Genomic DNA, 16689 nt, shown 5'->3' on the forward strand with positions numbered 1-16689 from the left:
AAAACACCTTTACACATAAAAACACCTTTACACATTAGAAACACCTTTACACATTAGAAACACCTTTACACATAAAACACCTTTACACATAAAAACACCTTTACACATTAGAAACACCTTTACACATTAGAAACACCTTTACACATAAAACACCTTTACACATAAAAACACCTTTACACATTAGAAACACCTTTACACATTAGAAACACCATTACACATTAGAAACACCTTTACACATAAAAACACCTTTACACATAAAACACCTTTACACATAAAAACACCTTTACACATTAGAAACACCTTTACACATTAGAAACACCATTACACATTAGAAACACCTTTACACATTAGAAACACCTTTATACATAAAAATGCCTTTACACATAAAACACCTTTACACATAAAAACACCTTTACACATAAAACACCTTTACACATAAAAACACCTTTACACAGAAACACCTTTACACATTAGAAACACCTTTACACAGAAACACCTTTACACATAAAAACACCTTTACACATAAAAACACCTCTACACATTAGAAACACCTTTACACATAAAAACACCTTTACACATAAAAACACCTTTACACATAAAAACACCTTTACACATAAAAACACCTTTACACATAAAACACCTTTACACATAAACACCTTTACACATAAACACCTTTACACATTAGAAACACCTTTACACAGAAACACCTTTACACATAAAAACACCTTTACACATAAAAACACCTTTACACATAAAAACACCTTTACACATAAAACACCTTTACACATAAAAACACCTTTACACATAAAACACCTTTACACATAAAAACACCTTTACACATTAGAAACACCTTTACACATTAGAAACACCTTTACACATTAGAAACACCTCTACACATTAGAAACACCTTTACACAGAAACACCTTTACACATAAAAACACCTTTACACATAAAAACACCTTTACACATAAAAACACCTTTACACATAAAAACACCTTTACACATAAAAACACCTTTACACATAAAACACCTTTACACATAAAAACACCTTTACACATAAAAACACCTTTACACATTAGAAACACCTTTACACATTAGAAACACCTTTACACATTAGAAACACCTTTACACATAGAAACACCTTTACACATAAAAACACCTTTACACATAAAAACACCTTTACACAGAAACACCTTTACACAGAAACACCTTTACACAGAAACACCTTTACACAGAAACACCTTTACACAGAAACACCTTTACACATTAGAAACACCTTTACACATTAGAAACACCTTTACACATTAGAAACACCTTTACACATTAGAAACACCTTTATACATTAGAAACACCTTTATACATAAAAACACCTTTACACATAAAAACACCTTTACACATAAAACACCTTTACACATAAAAACACCTTTACACATAAAAACACCTTTACACATAAAACACCTTTACACATAAAAACACCTTTACACATTAGAAACACCTTTACACAGAAACACCTTTACACAGAAACACCTTTACACATAAAAACACCTTTACACATAAAAACACCTTTACACATAAAAACACCTTTACACATAAAAACACCTTTACACATAAAAACACCTTTACACATAAAAACACCTTTACACATAAAACACCTTTAAACATAAAAACACCTTTACACATTAGAAACACCTTTACACATTAGAAACACCTTTACACATTAGAAACACCTTTACACATAAAAACACCTTTACACATAAAAACACCTTTACACATAAAAACACCTTTACACAGAAACACCTTTACACAGAAACACCTTTACACATTAGAAACACCTTTACACATTAGAAACACCTTTACACATTAGAAACACCTTTACACATAAACGCCTTTACACATAAACGCCTTTACACATTAGAAACGCCTTTACACATTAGAAACACCTTTACACATTAGAAACACCTTTACACATTAGAAACACCTTTACACATTAGAAACACCTTTACACATTAGAAACACCTTTACACATTAGAAACGCCTTTACACATTAGAAACGCCTTTACACATTAGAAACACCTTTACACATTAGAAACACCTTTACACATAAAACACCTTTACACATTAGAAACACCTTTACACAGAAACACCTTTACATAAAAACACCTCTACACATTAGAAACACCTTTACACATTAGAAACACCTTTACACATTAGAAACACCTTTACACATAAAACACCTTTACACATAAAACACCTTTACACATAAACACCTTTACACATTAGAAACACCTTTACACATTAGAAACACCTTTACACATTAGAAACACCTTTACACATTAGAAACACCTTTACACATAAAAACACCTTTACACATAAAAACACCTTTACACAGAAACACCTTTACACATAAAACACCTTTACACATAAAACACCTTTACACATAAAACACCTTTACACATAAAAACACCTTTACACATTAAATACCTTTACACGTTAGAAACACCTTTACACATAAAATACTTTTACATGTTAGAAACACCTTTACACATAAAAAACTATACTCATATATAAACACCTACACCCATTTAAAACAACAACCTAATCCCATAAAAAACACCTATACTCATTTAAAAAACATATATGTATGTATAAACACCCATAAACACAAAAACACCTTTAAAGATGTCTGCTTACATTAAAATCAGGTTTCTGTACAAATTTAACACAGGCAAACGGCGGTCGTCTAACTGCAGAAAAGGACCCAATGAGAGCCCTCAATCTCAGGACCTGATGCACTACCACATTGTGATTGTAGCTGTGACAAGTGATCTCCAATGTCTACTTTCTTCACACATTATGCTTCCTTATTTTTACCAAATGTAGACCTCTGTTTGTTGTCTACATTTGGGTTTAGACATCCAGAAAACATCTACTTTAGACTGAATTCAACCTGATTTTAACCTAAATACTTGACTGTTAGCTGAAAAAGTTTCTTAGTCATTCAGAGCCTGGTAATCCCTGAAAGTTCAAAGGTGACAGCAATTCTTTTTGGTTTTTGATGACTTTTTATTTTTTAGCCCTTTTAGTATATGTACTAATATTTCAACCCCCAAAAAAATACCCTGGGTATTTCTCCAATTCAAGTCTCATGTTATTAAAGATGTGGTTCACTAAATTTTTTTATTATCTGTCTCTGAGCTTAACATGCAAGCTGAACATGACAGTGGTCTCCTACCATATCTCCTGCATTAGCTTCTGATAAAGAATTAACAGGGAAACTCCAGGGTTTGAAAACCCTGACAGATCTATGTCACACTGTTACTTAACATTATGGACTTATCCATCTTGACTCACAACTGGGAAGTCGGTTGTTGTTTTAACATCCAGGAAACGGCAGAGAATGTCTCTGCTAGTGGAAGCTAACCGTTAGCATTAGCAACTCCACCACACAGTAGAACTCCTTCAGCCTTGTGTTAGTTGTGGAGATAAAACATAAATGTTGCAGAGCAAACTAAGCCAGTGGTAAAGTCGGGTTTTAGCCAATCGGAGGACAGACGTCCAAACATCAGTGAATAAGACTCAAAATCCTGTAGCTAATTCACATAAAAAATTAGGTCACACACAGCTTTGACATTTTGGCATGCTACTTTTGACCACCCAAGCTCTGTTTATTCAACAACAAGAAAAAGGTTGTTTTCGATTCTAGGTCCTCTTTAAGTTACTTTCTCCTCCATTTAAAAGTATATTTGTGGTTCCAGTGTTATAACTATGGTTTAGGGTTGGGGCTTATTCCTATTAGGTCCAACTTAAACTTTTATTACTGTGAGACTGAGCTGCTTTTGATGCTTGTTTTAGAATATTTGTCTTTTCCTGGAAAGATGCTTCATATTGCAGTAATAATAATAATAATAATAATAATAATAATAATACATTTTATTTAAAAGCACCTTTCTGGTCACTCAAGGACACTGTGCAGAATAAAAACACAAATCAGTCAGTAAGTAAACATACGTAAACATGAACAAACAAGGCACTCTAAAATTCAAAGCTGATATGTGGTTATGAAGAGGTGAGTTTTGAGTTGTTTTTTTAAATTCTGTGAATGAGTGAATGTTCTTGATGAGAGGGGGAAGGGAGTTCCAGAGTTTGGGAGCGGTGCAGCTGAAGACTCTACTCTCTATGGTGCTGAGACGAAAGGAGGGCACAGAGAGATGAACGGAGGAGGAGGACCTGAGGGAACGAGACGAGGTGACGATGTGAACGAGATCTGTGAGGTAGTGAGGGGCGAGGTTATGGATGGCCTTGAAGGTGAGAAGGAGAATCTTGTAGTTAATCCTGGCGTGCACTGGTAGCCAGTGGAGTTGTTTGAGGATGGGGGTGATGTGATGAGAGATGGGAGTTTTAGTGATGATGCGTGCTGCTGCATTCTGAACCAACGGGAGCTTATGGACGGTTTTCTGAGGGAGACGTGAGAGAAGAGAGTTGCAGTAATCGATACGTGATGTAACCAGACTATGGACGAGGATAGAAGCAGAGTGGACATCAAGGGAGGGGCGAAGACGATTCATGTTACGAAGATGGAAATAAGCTGACCGTGTGATGCCATTGATATGCGATTGGAAGGATAGTGTGCTGTAGATTAGTTTTCTCATTGAACTGTCACAATTCTACATGTATAAAATCAATATTTTATGCCTTTTTTGTCCTTCAACTCATTTTAATTCTTTAACTATCCTTTAGGCTTTAAACTGTGTTTAAGTTTTTTGTAGCCGTCAATGTAGCTCATGAAGATCTTTTTATATTAAAGAACTTTTTTAAATTATGGGAAAGTCCCAGTTATCTCATTAGCAGTTTCCTGAGTGTTTGTGCAGGTAGAGGTGTCCTGATGTGGTACCATTTATTTTTATGGTTTTGTAGTCCTAGTCTGTCTAGAACATTAGCGTTCAACACACAGCTCCCATTTGTGTTGCTAAATTTGATTTATGGCTTAAAAAAGCTACATTAATTCTACAATCCAAGCTCTGAGGACAGTTTAATTTACATCCCAATTAAACCCGCACATAAATCTCCAACGTTTGAGTGCAAATAAATCAGTGGTCCACGCTTGCTTAATGACTCACAGCTTCTCTTGCTTTTCTCAGTTTTTATCCCACTAAATGTAACCAAACTTCTTAAAACCAAGCAGAAGAACAGTTAAAAAATCTTCAGCAAGTTTAACTTAAAACATCAAGAAATTTTGCATTCGGTCATTTCAAGTTATGTAGCATAACATATTTAATTGTTTGAATGCTTGTTTTTCTTTGTTGTTTGAATACTGTTGTTTTCCTGTTTTTCTTTATTCTTCTTCTTCTTATTCATGTAGCAGCACCTTGTGAAACATCATATTTATTGCATTTTTAACTCTGAGCCGCTTAAATAACCTTAATTCCCTCCAACCTGACACAGCCAATCAAAACAACGGACGTTTCGATTTCGCCATGGAACAGAACGCGTCGACAGCTTTGCCGCTCCCATGGGTTGCTTCCCTTTTGTCAGCTAATAAAATCGACAGCAACGAATTTCGCTGATTGCAGTCATTTGTCGCCTCCCATGTGTCGAGCCCCTAAAGCTGCTGTGGAAATGCACCGAAAACAGAAAAAGGGTAGCAGGCTTCCACATCTCTGTCTGGCAATGACAGGCTGAGGCCCTATCCACACGTAGCCGGGGATCTGCCAAAACGTAGATATTTTTCTACGTTTTGGCCTGTCATCCACACGAAAACGGAGTTTTTTCACACGAAAACGGATCTTTTTAAAAACTCCGGCCAAAGTGAAGATCTGCGTTTTCTCCGTTTTGGGTGTCTGCGTGTGGACGGACAAAACCGGAGTTTTAAGGTCCGCAACGTCACTTTCCGCGAGAAAAAATGCTGACATCACGTGTGCGACCTGTGTTTACACTAGCCGACAGCATGGAAGCCCTCAGAGCTGCACTCTGTCACTACCCGATCCATCAATTGTCCAAGCACTTTCTGCTTGTTTGTTTTTGCAAGCGGAATTACTGCTCCTTGCAGAAGACCACAGACGAAGGACGAGGTTAAGAACGGGGGAAGTACTGCCGCCTACAGGTCTGACATGTCCTTAACAACGTATTTATCCGGGTACGTGTGGACAGAGATTGTTTTTAAAACGCGGTGGTGTGGATGCAAGTTTTTGGAGGGGCGGATATTCGTAAAAAAAAACCCCGGCTACGTGTGGACTAGGCCTGAGATATCTCCAGCATATGAACTACACACAACAAGAGCAGGATGAGAACGGTAAATACTTTGTGTGTAAAAGAACAGAGTAGAACAGAAATGTTTGTAGAAAAGATGCATTAATCTAAAACCCTCTCCTTCAGATTGTTAGCTATTCGGTTTATGGGCTCGACACACGGGAGGTGACAAATGACCGCGATCAGCGAAATTGTCTCCGTCGCTTTTATTACCTGACACACGGGAGGCGATCCGCGGCAGCGGCAAAGCCGTCTACGCGTTCTGTTCCATGGTGAAATCGAAACTTCCGTTGTTTTGCTTGGCTGTGTCAGGTTGGAGGGAATTAAGGTTATTTAAGCGGTTTAGAGTTAATAAAGCGGTAGATATGATGTTTCACAAGGTGCTGCTAGCGTTATGTGAAATCTTACTTCTGATTTTACTATAAAACATAATAATAATCAACTTCTCCTCCATGTTTGCTCGGAGATGTACGGAGCATCCTGTCCGCTCATTGGTCAGTGAGTGAAACCTCCGTTGATTGGTCCTCGTCCGAGCGACAGCGATGAAAAGTTGAAAACATTTCAACTTTCTGGGATTGCGTTGCTGGGTCGCCTGTGCACGACACGTGCACGAGCGCAAGATTTCACACGCACGTTTTTCGCGTTTCGCCTAGTAGGAGGGAGACCCGCGATTATCGCTTTGTCGCGCATGTCTCATTGAAAATGAATGGAGGAGAGGCGATGTCACCTCCCGTGTGTCGAGCCCATTAGTCTTCCGATCGTTGGCAGCAACATAAATAAAGTGCTTATTGATCCGCTGTAGCGGGTTTAAGGTGTGAAAATGTATTTTTTATTAGTAAACAGAGAAAACACAAGTGAATATGACTGAAGTTGTGTTTCTGACACAAGTGCAGGTCACTTTCAGTTCACTTCGTTAAAATTCACAGCATGGCTGCACTTTGGGCCATCCAGTTTGTCTCGACAAAACAAAACTGATGTGACATGGTGTAGGTGGCAAAGGAACAGCGGCTCTCCATTACAGTAGCAGTCACCTCCAACAGCTGAGACAGGCGAGCCGTTGCAGCCAGGGAGGAAACGGAGCTAAAGAGTAGACAGCAGGTATGAATGAAAGTCCAGAGCAGCTAAATGAGAGGAGTGGGTGGCTGAGCCTTCAATTGTTCAGCTCAGGAAGAAATAAAAAGATGAACTCAAAGAACATGAGGAAATGTCTTTGGTGCCATTGGTACCAAATCTTTGAAATGTTACCATGAAACAGGCTAACCAAGCCTCCAGTCTGTGAGGGCAGTGATGGGTTTTAAAGTAACAAAGAAGTTTAGTTTTATGGTGTTGCAGAAGCTCCTCGACATAATTCCCCATATCTCTGGTGTGCATATGTTTAAAGATAATTCAGTGAAAACTAAGTCTCCTAGCTTTAGAAGCTAGTACAGCCTGACTGCTATTAACACCACTCGGCGAAAGTGCGTAGGCCAACACTCCACCAGTTACACCAGTTTCATTGGTGAAGACCTATAATCCCCTTGTATTTAACTGGACCTTAGCTGGTGATGCTCTTTTTGTTCTCAGATACAAATGTTGAACTTCCTCAGTGTGTTAAACCACGTCACTGCCAATAGAAGAAGAAAATATCATTTCTATAGCGCCTCTCAAGGTAAAAATCTCGAGGTGCTTCCCAAAAACAAAAATTGTAAAAATATAAAAAAGCATTTAGAAAATGTTTAAAAATATATTAAAATGAGCAAAAATAGGCAATTGTGATTTAAAAAAATGTTAAGAAAGAGAGAGAGTGAACAGGAAAGAGGGAAATCAGTGATCTGAGGAAGGTTGAATAGGTGGGGAGAGCAGAATAAAGAGAGAGGGGTGAAGAAGGTCATACAAAAGCCAGCTTGAACAAGTGAGTCTTCAGCTGCTTTTTAAAGGAGTCCACTGAGTCCACTGATCTCAGGCTCAGGGGGAGAGAGTTCCAGAGTCTGGGGGCCACAGCAGCAAATGATCTGTCACCTTTGACCTTTAGCCTGGTGCTGCACAACCAGTAGGCTTTGATCACTGGACCTCAGGGACCTGCTGGAGGTGTAGGGACTGAGAAGATCACCAATGTAAGATGGTGCTTGTCCATGTAAGGCCCTATAGACCAGAACCAGGATCTTGAAATGAACCCTGAAGTTGACTGGCAGCCAGTGAAGCTGGAGGAGAAGCGGGGTGATGTGGGTGTGTTTGGAGGACTTGGTCAGAAGCCGAGCACAGGCGTTCTGAACCACCTGTAGACGGTTCAGGGAGGTTCTGCTCAGACACGTGAAAAGAGAGTTACAGTAGTCTAAGCGTGAGGAGACGAAGGTGTGGAGAACTGTCTCAAGTTCAGAGCGGGACAGAATGGGACTCAGCTTAGCAACGTTCCTGAGATGGAAGAAGGAAGAGCGAACAAGAGAACTGACATGAGAATCCAGGGTGAGAGCTGGGTCAAAGGTCACGCCAAGATTCCTGACAGGTTTGGTGTGAGAAGCAAGCTGACCAATAGAAAAACATGTTTATTCCCTATATTTAAAGTTTTGCATCACATATCGACTCCGTAAACCCAAAACATATCTATGGGTTAAAGTCTTATAAGTTGGCATTAAAACTTGTGTTTTTGGGGTGTTTATTTAACAAAAAGCAGTTATTTTTTTATTATTTTATTTTTCAAGATACGTGGGTGCAGGGGCGGATTTAGGACTGAAGAAGATCCAGGGCTTAACACACACACGCGCACACACACGTGACACGCAGTAGTCAACATATATATATGTCTTGTACCACATAATTTTTAATCTGAAGCTACATATTAAGCATTTTCAGGGCAGAGTATTGTTCCTGTTAGTGTTTAGTGTGAGATGATAGTAAATATTCCCTTTCTTTCTCCAACAACTTTACCTGATAGTAAGCTAACTTTAGGCAAACCAGCAGCACAACAAATATTTTCAAATAAGACTCACAAACCTGAGTCAGCACCAGTCTCATCAAAGCTGGGGTTCTGTCGCCGTACTTTTGGTCTAAAAAACGTCCTTATGTCCATCTTCACTCATGCGTTTCAGGCAGAGACTGAAGAAGAATCCGGCTGCTGAAGGGCTTCTTCTTCAGTGGTGGAGGCTCAGGCAGGCTGTATACAAACTACTGCCAGCTGCTCCCTCTCTGTTGGACTTTGGTACTGCATGTTACTTCCGCGTTTGAGATCCGGGGCTTCAGCCCAAGTAGCCGGGCCTAACGCCGCCCCTGAGTGGGTGCAATTTTAACTTTAAATGCGTGGTTCACTGAAAACCCATTATATATTATTATTTCTGATTCTAAAAGGTAACTCTTAAGGTTTTCATGCAGGCGGATCAGGAAAATGGTCTCCTACACCGATCTCTCGCATTAGCTTCTGATAGAAAATAGACGGTCAAACTCTAGGATTTGAAAAGCCTGACAGATCTACGTCACGCTGAGTAACTTTATTTAGGTTTTATGGTTGGGGTTTAGGGCGAACATCTGCAATCCACGGTTTGCGTATTTACCAAAGCAAAAATGAATAGGTACAAAAATCTGAATTTCCTGCAGCTGATTTCATGTAGCATAGCCTGTAGATGGACAGTAGACATTCACACTCTACTATGGAGATATGTTATATTTGAATGATGCTAATCTGAATCTTGAAATCGAAGGTTAATGCCCCAAAAATGTAAATAATTTTTTTTTTTGTCTTCTGGAGTTTTTGAGTTGGAAGATAAAAAAAACTGTTATGAAGCAAACACGTTTCACATTTATCATTTAAGTTGAGGTGGTAGCTCAGATTAAGCTAGGGGTACATACTTGCTGTTTAATGACACACACAGGTTTAAAATGGCTGTCTTGCATAACTTGCGTTGATTTGAAGTTTTTTTTGTGCACGTCCGCCAAAATTAAGCTTGGTTTATGCTTGATGCATTTACTTTCCGCTTGGTGATGCGGCTCGCGGATGGAACGCGCTTCACAACTCGCAGCGTTTATGGTTCATGCGGCTCGTCTCTGCGGTGAGCCAATATTCTCCCAAACTGTAGGGGGCAGCATGGAGCTCTACAGCATGCATCCAACACTACACCATAGTAGACGTAAAAATTACTGTTTACAACATGGCATTCCAGCATTTTTAACAGCGTCCTCGTCTTTTCCGACAGTGCGAGCTATTTCTCTCCAAGAATTATTAACAACATGTTGATCACGGTGATCTCTGAGAGCTGAATCATACAAATGTCTGTATTTACGAACCTCTGCCGTACTAGTTCTTGCCAGTCTGCCATGTTTTTCCACGTCCGACCGTCCGCGTGGTTAGAAAATTTCCTAGGTGCGAGGTGCGGAAAGTTTGGTCCGTGCGGAGGCGCGGTGGAGGGGCGTGTTGTTTAAATGATGCAGTTTTGCCGCACGGAGCCGTGCGAACCTCGCGGACGCGTCAAGCATAAACCAACCTTTAACGTGACACGTTCACTACACGAGTAACCAGTAGGTGGAGTAGACAAAACAAGCAAGACACACTCACCAAGGTCACCCCCGTCTCCGGTTTAGAGGTCTTTCATACTGTTTTCGTACCGAATATCAAATTTAACCAGTTACTTATCTTTTCTATTGACGCCGTGTTTGTTTTGGTTGTGCCCCACAAACCCGGCCCTCTATCCGGTCTGAGTACTCTACTGTGCCCCCTGGCAAAATCCTCCAGTACTACATGCAGTGCAGAAATGTGCAGCAGCAGGTATGTGAACAGAGATGCTGCCTGCCCCAATGTGAGGTTAGAAAGCAAGCCTATTCCAGGGCCTAAAGTGCCTAAAACAATGAGAAGAACGGGCATTAATGTGCATTAAGTAATTTAGCCTTGCTGTTTGCGCTAGATACGTATGTTTGTGTTGAACTTCTAATGCACAGTTTTGATTGCTCAGATGCGGTGATGTGCATACAAAATGGAGACCTAAATGCACACATGAGTGTGTTGTTTAAAGAAAGGGGGAGTTTTTAATTAAAACGAGGTGCCTACTCTGATTAATGAGTGACTGTTCTAATGCTAACACACAAACACACACTCATAGGAGGTGTTAGGGCTGTAATCATCTGATGAATGCTCACAGATTAACGTGGTCTTCCTGCAAGATAAATAACCTAGTCTTTTACACTCGGTAAAACAAATGCAGTGTTGGAATAAACTGATAATTGTATTAGACGTTAGCATCAACGTGTTTCTGTAGCCTGAGTGAAGTGAAAATAAACGGAGTTTATCTCCCCTAATAAGCATTAGCTTTATAATTTCTGTCAAGTCATTTTTCAGTTTATGTAGACTTTGCATGACATTCAGTGAGGTTTCTACTGCAAACACACTAAACTCTATTATATCCTGAATTTATTCTCAATGCAGAATCAATGTGTGCAATTTCAATGTGAAGAGACTACAGTGTATGCACTGTATGCCAAGATTATAGACTCCGCTGCCCTAAATGTCCACAGCTGATTAAGAGTTAAGAGGCTGGTAATGTTTTTGCTGAATTCAATATTTTTCCTAATATGATGTAGCTTTATTGTTTATGCGATCATAACCATGGATCTACCTTACAGTCCTCATCAGTCCAGCCCCAGTATGTTTGTCTTCCGCTCTTCTGAAGCTATTTCAACAGAAGATGATCGATTTGCAAGGAGAAGAAAGTGTTTTCGGACATCTCCGTGTCACAGCAACTAGGGCTGGGCAATATGGCCTCAAATCTATATTGCGATATAATCTGAAGCATGTGTGGTAACGATATATATATTACGATATATTTTTTCCTCTGTTTATATACGTCAAAATGACATGGTTTTAATATCCTCATGTGGCAAATACATGCCACTTGAGGCATCTAGGCCTCCACCTCCGCCCACTCCATCCTTGCAGTCACTGCCATTCTGTTGTCCCATTGTCAGCAGGGCGCACATCTAAGTGACGTCATGTGTTATCGCGATATCGCGGTATTGCGATATAGCCAAAAACTCTATTATTACCCAATTTTATATTGTTTCTACCTTATATCGTTTATATTGCCCACCCCTAACAGCAACCATCGTTTAGTGACTAAAGCCTGATTCATGGTTCTCCGTGACTGGAGGAGTGAAAAGATACGCAGCAAGTGTTTTATTTGTGGACGGAAATGACAGGAAACGTGGGTTTAGAGGTGGCGAGCGCATGAAGAGGTGGAGGAGGATGAGAAACAAATTTGTCTGTGTTAAAAGTCTCTTATATACAAAAAACACAATATAAATACACGATCTTGGACCGATACATGACAGGATACCACAGAGAACAGCGCTGCGCCCTCTGCTGTCCTGCCGGGGAATTGCTTTGCAACACTCTCCAGGAGACGGAGAAGCATGAGAGCAAAACACTTCCGTCAATCCGTGCGTGTCTGTCCCTTGCGGAGCTGACGGAGAAGCATGAATCAGGCTTAAGCCTGTACCTGGGTTTAGTCATGAAGATGTCTGGAATCGGGTTAAAATAATGGATCAAAAGTAGAATTAGGATTGTTAAAACCAAACAACCAACCTAACTGTCCTTTGAATTTTGAAAATAAGCTATAATAGGTTCTTCTGATTGTCCTAAAGTTGTGTTTATGTCAGGTTTCTGGCTAATTTAGGAGCACCATCTCTAATTTGACCCCTAAGCTAAAATATACAATCCCTGCATTAGTTGGATCAGTACCTTCTCTAAACTGTACCTCTTTGTCCAAGTGGCTTATTATAAATGTGTCCATTTCCATTGAGTGGTAATACAACAGTAGGGACTAATTGGTTTGGTTTTAGGGCAGTGAAGTGTGTTTTTTCTTTTCAGACCTCTTGTTTATGTGTTGAACCAATGTAGCATGTATTGCTCCTGTAGGTAATAAAACCATCCCTGCCTTTAACGGCTCTCCAGTGGAGACATTTACTAAAGGCCTTGTTGAGGTCCTACAGAGCCAGAGGCCTGGTAGACGTGACATGTTTACAGCCATGTTGGACAAACCTTTTCATAGTGGCATTTCATCACAGCGTCTACATTTGTAGTCGATCAATACAGAGGGAAAGAGGGGAAAATGAAGGGAATTAAAGAGTCCATGGTAGTGAGGCGTACAGGCAGCGGTTTTCTGAGATGACAATCTGAAAATGTTGGACACAGCAGACTAAATGCTTTGGATTGCATGTCTGATAAAAAGTTGACTTCACCACCAAAGGGAGAAAAGGAAGTTTGTTTCAGAGAAAGTCAATATGCTTGTAAAATTTCATCATTTTATCCAGCAGTTTCCCCGTCGGACTTTAAAACCACATGTGCAAAAGAGAATTTGATGCCATGTTTAACATTTACCATGTAAACAAGTTACTACTGAAGTAAACGATTCACTTTTGGGCTGGTTTGGTACGTACGATGTTTAACCCTCTGGGGTCCATGGACGCGTATCCGCATCTTTGGAACAGGTCTGATTTGGGACGCTGTAGCAGCAAGACTCCGCCTCCCTGAGTTTCAGTTTCAATTCAGCTTTAAAAAGGAGATTATAAACTACACCCCAGTTTTTAAATTTTGTCAATAGGCAACGTAAAAACTGAGTCATACTAAACTAAAAAATGACCTATTTTTAGACAATCTGATGACTGGTCAAAACAGCAGTTTAGTAATCCGTGAGCGGGAATGTGCTTGTGAACATAAAAAACCCACAAAAACACGAGATCCTTTTGCTGTTGGTGGAAGTTTCACATATTCAACTGATAAAAAGTATCATTATGTTGCTGAGAGAGAGAGGAAGGCCGCACGAGGAACAAGATGTGCGCAAAAAGGAGCCGCTTCGCGAGGAAAGGAGTGGAGCGAACGGAGTAACAACAAACAGTTAGACAGATGTTGATGGTAAACTTCATATTTTGGAGCGATCCAGACAGATATATTGTCTCTGCAGTTTAGTAGGCTTTTATTAGGCTTATATAAAGGATGATGAGAAGGATTAATGTCCACCAGGCAGTTCAGATAGTACGACTGTTTTTGAACTGGAAGCAGAGGAAGTGGACGGAGACTCGCAGCCGGAGTCTGAGGCAAATGGCGAGGATGTTGATGGCGATGTGGCAGATCCATCCTTCCTCATAGAAGAGTTGGGTCATGATGAGGTGGAGGATGAAGGCAGAGATGCAGCTCCTCGGAGATCCAACAAGAGGAGTGGGCGGCGCCGCGCAGCTGTCAGATCTCGGCGTGAGACGGAGCCACTCCCCACTCCAAAATGCATGTACATTATTGCCAAATTAATAAAATAAGTAGAAATGCAGATAGTCCAGGTTGTCCTTAAAATAATGATACCCCATAAGGCAATATTTAATGTTTTTATTAGAAAATACAAAAGAAACCAAAATGAGTCAAAAATGATGATTTCCACCCTGGACCCTAGAGGGCTTATAATTAAAAAAAAATTTGTTATTTGCTATATTTATTCATATTTTTTATAAATGTACAGCCTAGATTACCATTCTAAATTATAAAAAACATTCATCATAAATGTTTGTTGGTTTCACAGTAAAATAAACAACTTTTTTCCAATTCGGATTTTATGTTTTTGAGTGATTTAAGGTCTAATATGCAACCCCTTTATGTCCAAATATAAAAAATAAGTATAAATCCATAAAGTCCAGGTTGTGCTGAACAGATTGATACCACATAAGGTAGTGGTTATGGTTTTTTTTTTTTTTGGAAATACAAAGCAAAACTCTAAATTAGTCAAAAACGGCAAATTACACCCTGGACCCCAGAGGGTTACAAGACAGAAGTAATAAAGAGAAGTTCATCGATGGCTCAGTGAAGCTTTAATGCACCGGTAAACCGTGATGGCTGCTGTTATTTACACTTTAGTTCAGTTATGTTCAGTAAATGGAACAAATGTTGAACTCCAGACAGTTTCCTCCATTAAACATGTGGACCAGACCAACAAGGACCTTAATGGACCCAGATGGGAGTGGGCTTTTCATGCACATCAGGTTGCATGAATGGAGTAAGTCAACAACATTTTAAAAGCTTGGAAACTGAGAAAGCTCCTTAGTAAAGGTGACAAACATCATTACAAAAAACAGGATTTAAATCGGAGGCCTTTTACCAAGTATTAGGATCACTCGGGTACTGTGTCTGTGAGAATCAGATAAGATCAAATATTTAACCATTAATCAGAATAGTGGTCATTTATCTTCATAGATGAATTCCTCCATGAAGGACTGTTGAACTGTGTTGATCCCCTCCCAGCTCAGGTTTCATAAAGTCCGGCTCTGGTCAAGTGAAAGCCTAAATCACTAAATATAAAGTCAGGGATGCAACTATACCACTTTTCCCAAACCGATACGATACCGATACATGGGTCTGAGAACTCGCCGATACCGATTGCCGATACCAATACTTCTACCACATAAAATAATGCAATGAATTGGAATACAGGTTTTATTTTCTTCTCTGTTTTCAACAGGAAACGACTGAGGGGTAGATAAAAAGTAAAATGTGTTAATATAAATTATCTCAAAACAAAAATATTAGATGAACAGAAATGACAAGTTACAGTGAAGTAACTTTCAAGCAACTGCCTTGGTATCAGTTACTGGTATCTGTTAACTTTCATCGATATCGGTATTGGTATCTGTGCATCCCTTTATAAAGTATTCTGGAGATTTGTCGGAACGATCACATTCATCAAGAGGCCGTCAAGCAGCTCTTTGTCAGAAAGCTAGAATTATTGTCATATTAAAGATAACTGGCATGTACTTTCCTCTGATGCCTCCCGTCGTCCAGAACAAAGGTAATGGATTCATTAGTTCACTCAGTCAAATGGAGATCTTGTACTTATGTCTTTTCTTAGTACTTCTGGGGCCAAAGCAGCATCATTATGGGATGTTTTCCTAACAAAAAGCGTCCGCTGATTGGGTCTGACATGTGCTGCTGAATATTTCAGCGTATTGTTCCAGGCATTTCCAGCCAGATCAACAGTGAGAGGCTCACCATCTTGTCCCTGGAGACGAACCAGAGAGCTCCCAGAGCAGCGTGCTTCTGAAACACTCCAGCATGTTCACATGGCATGAGCTCTGACCACGTCCAGCTGTCTACGTCACCAAAATCAAAGCTAGTAGGCAGGAAAATGGAGGTAAATGGAGAATGCAATGGAAAAGGAGGAGTGGTGAACTAAGGAAGGCCATTAGAGGTCTACAAGTGAAGGTTCTATTATTAAGGCTGGTGAGAGACTGAAAGTGCTGCAGGAGAGGAGGGAGGGATGACGGAGAAGACAAACTGCGTTGGCTGTGCGCCGTCGTGTTTTGGCTGCTTTAATGACTGATTGAGAACAAAAGTCTCTTTTCTAATTCTAATGAGTTTAATTATGGCTTCCCCCAGCCAGGTGCTCAGATCAGCTAATGTCTGTTTTCATTAATTGTCAATTACAGCAGAATGAAGCTCCTGCTCCC

At 39.8% G+C, this 16689-nt stretch overlaps 1 protein-coding gene across 2 annotated transcripts in view; it reads left to right on the plus strand.

Moving 5' to 3' along the window:
* The window catches only part of pcxb (pyruvate carboxylase b), a 471382-nt gene that overhangs the window by 252392 nt on the left and 202301 nt on the right, over positions 1 to 16689 (plus strand). The gene's annotated exons all lie outside the window — the stretch shown is intronic.

Source organism: Nothobranchius furzeri, chromosome 14 (assembly GCF_043380555.1).
Source record: "Nothobranchius furzeri strain GRZ-AD chromosome 14, NfurGRZ-RIMD1, whole genome shotgun sequence".
NCBI lineage: Eukaryota > Metazoa > Chordata > Actinopteri > Cyprinodontiformes > Nothobranchiidae > Nothobranchius > Nothobranchius furzeri.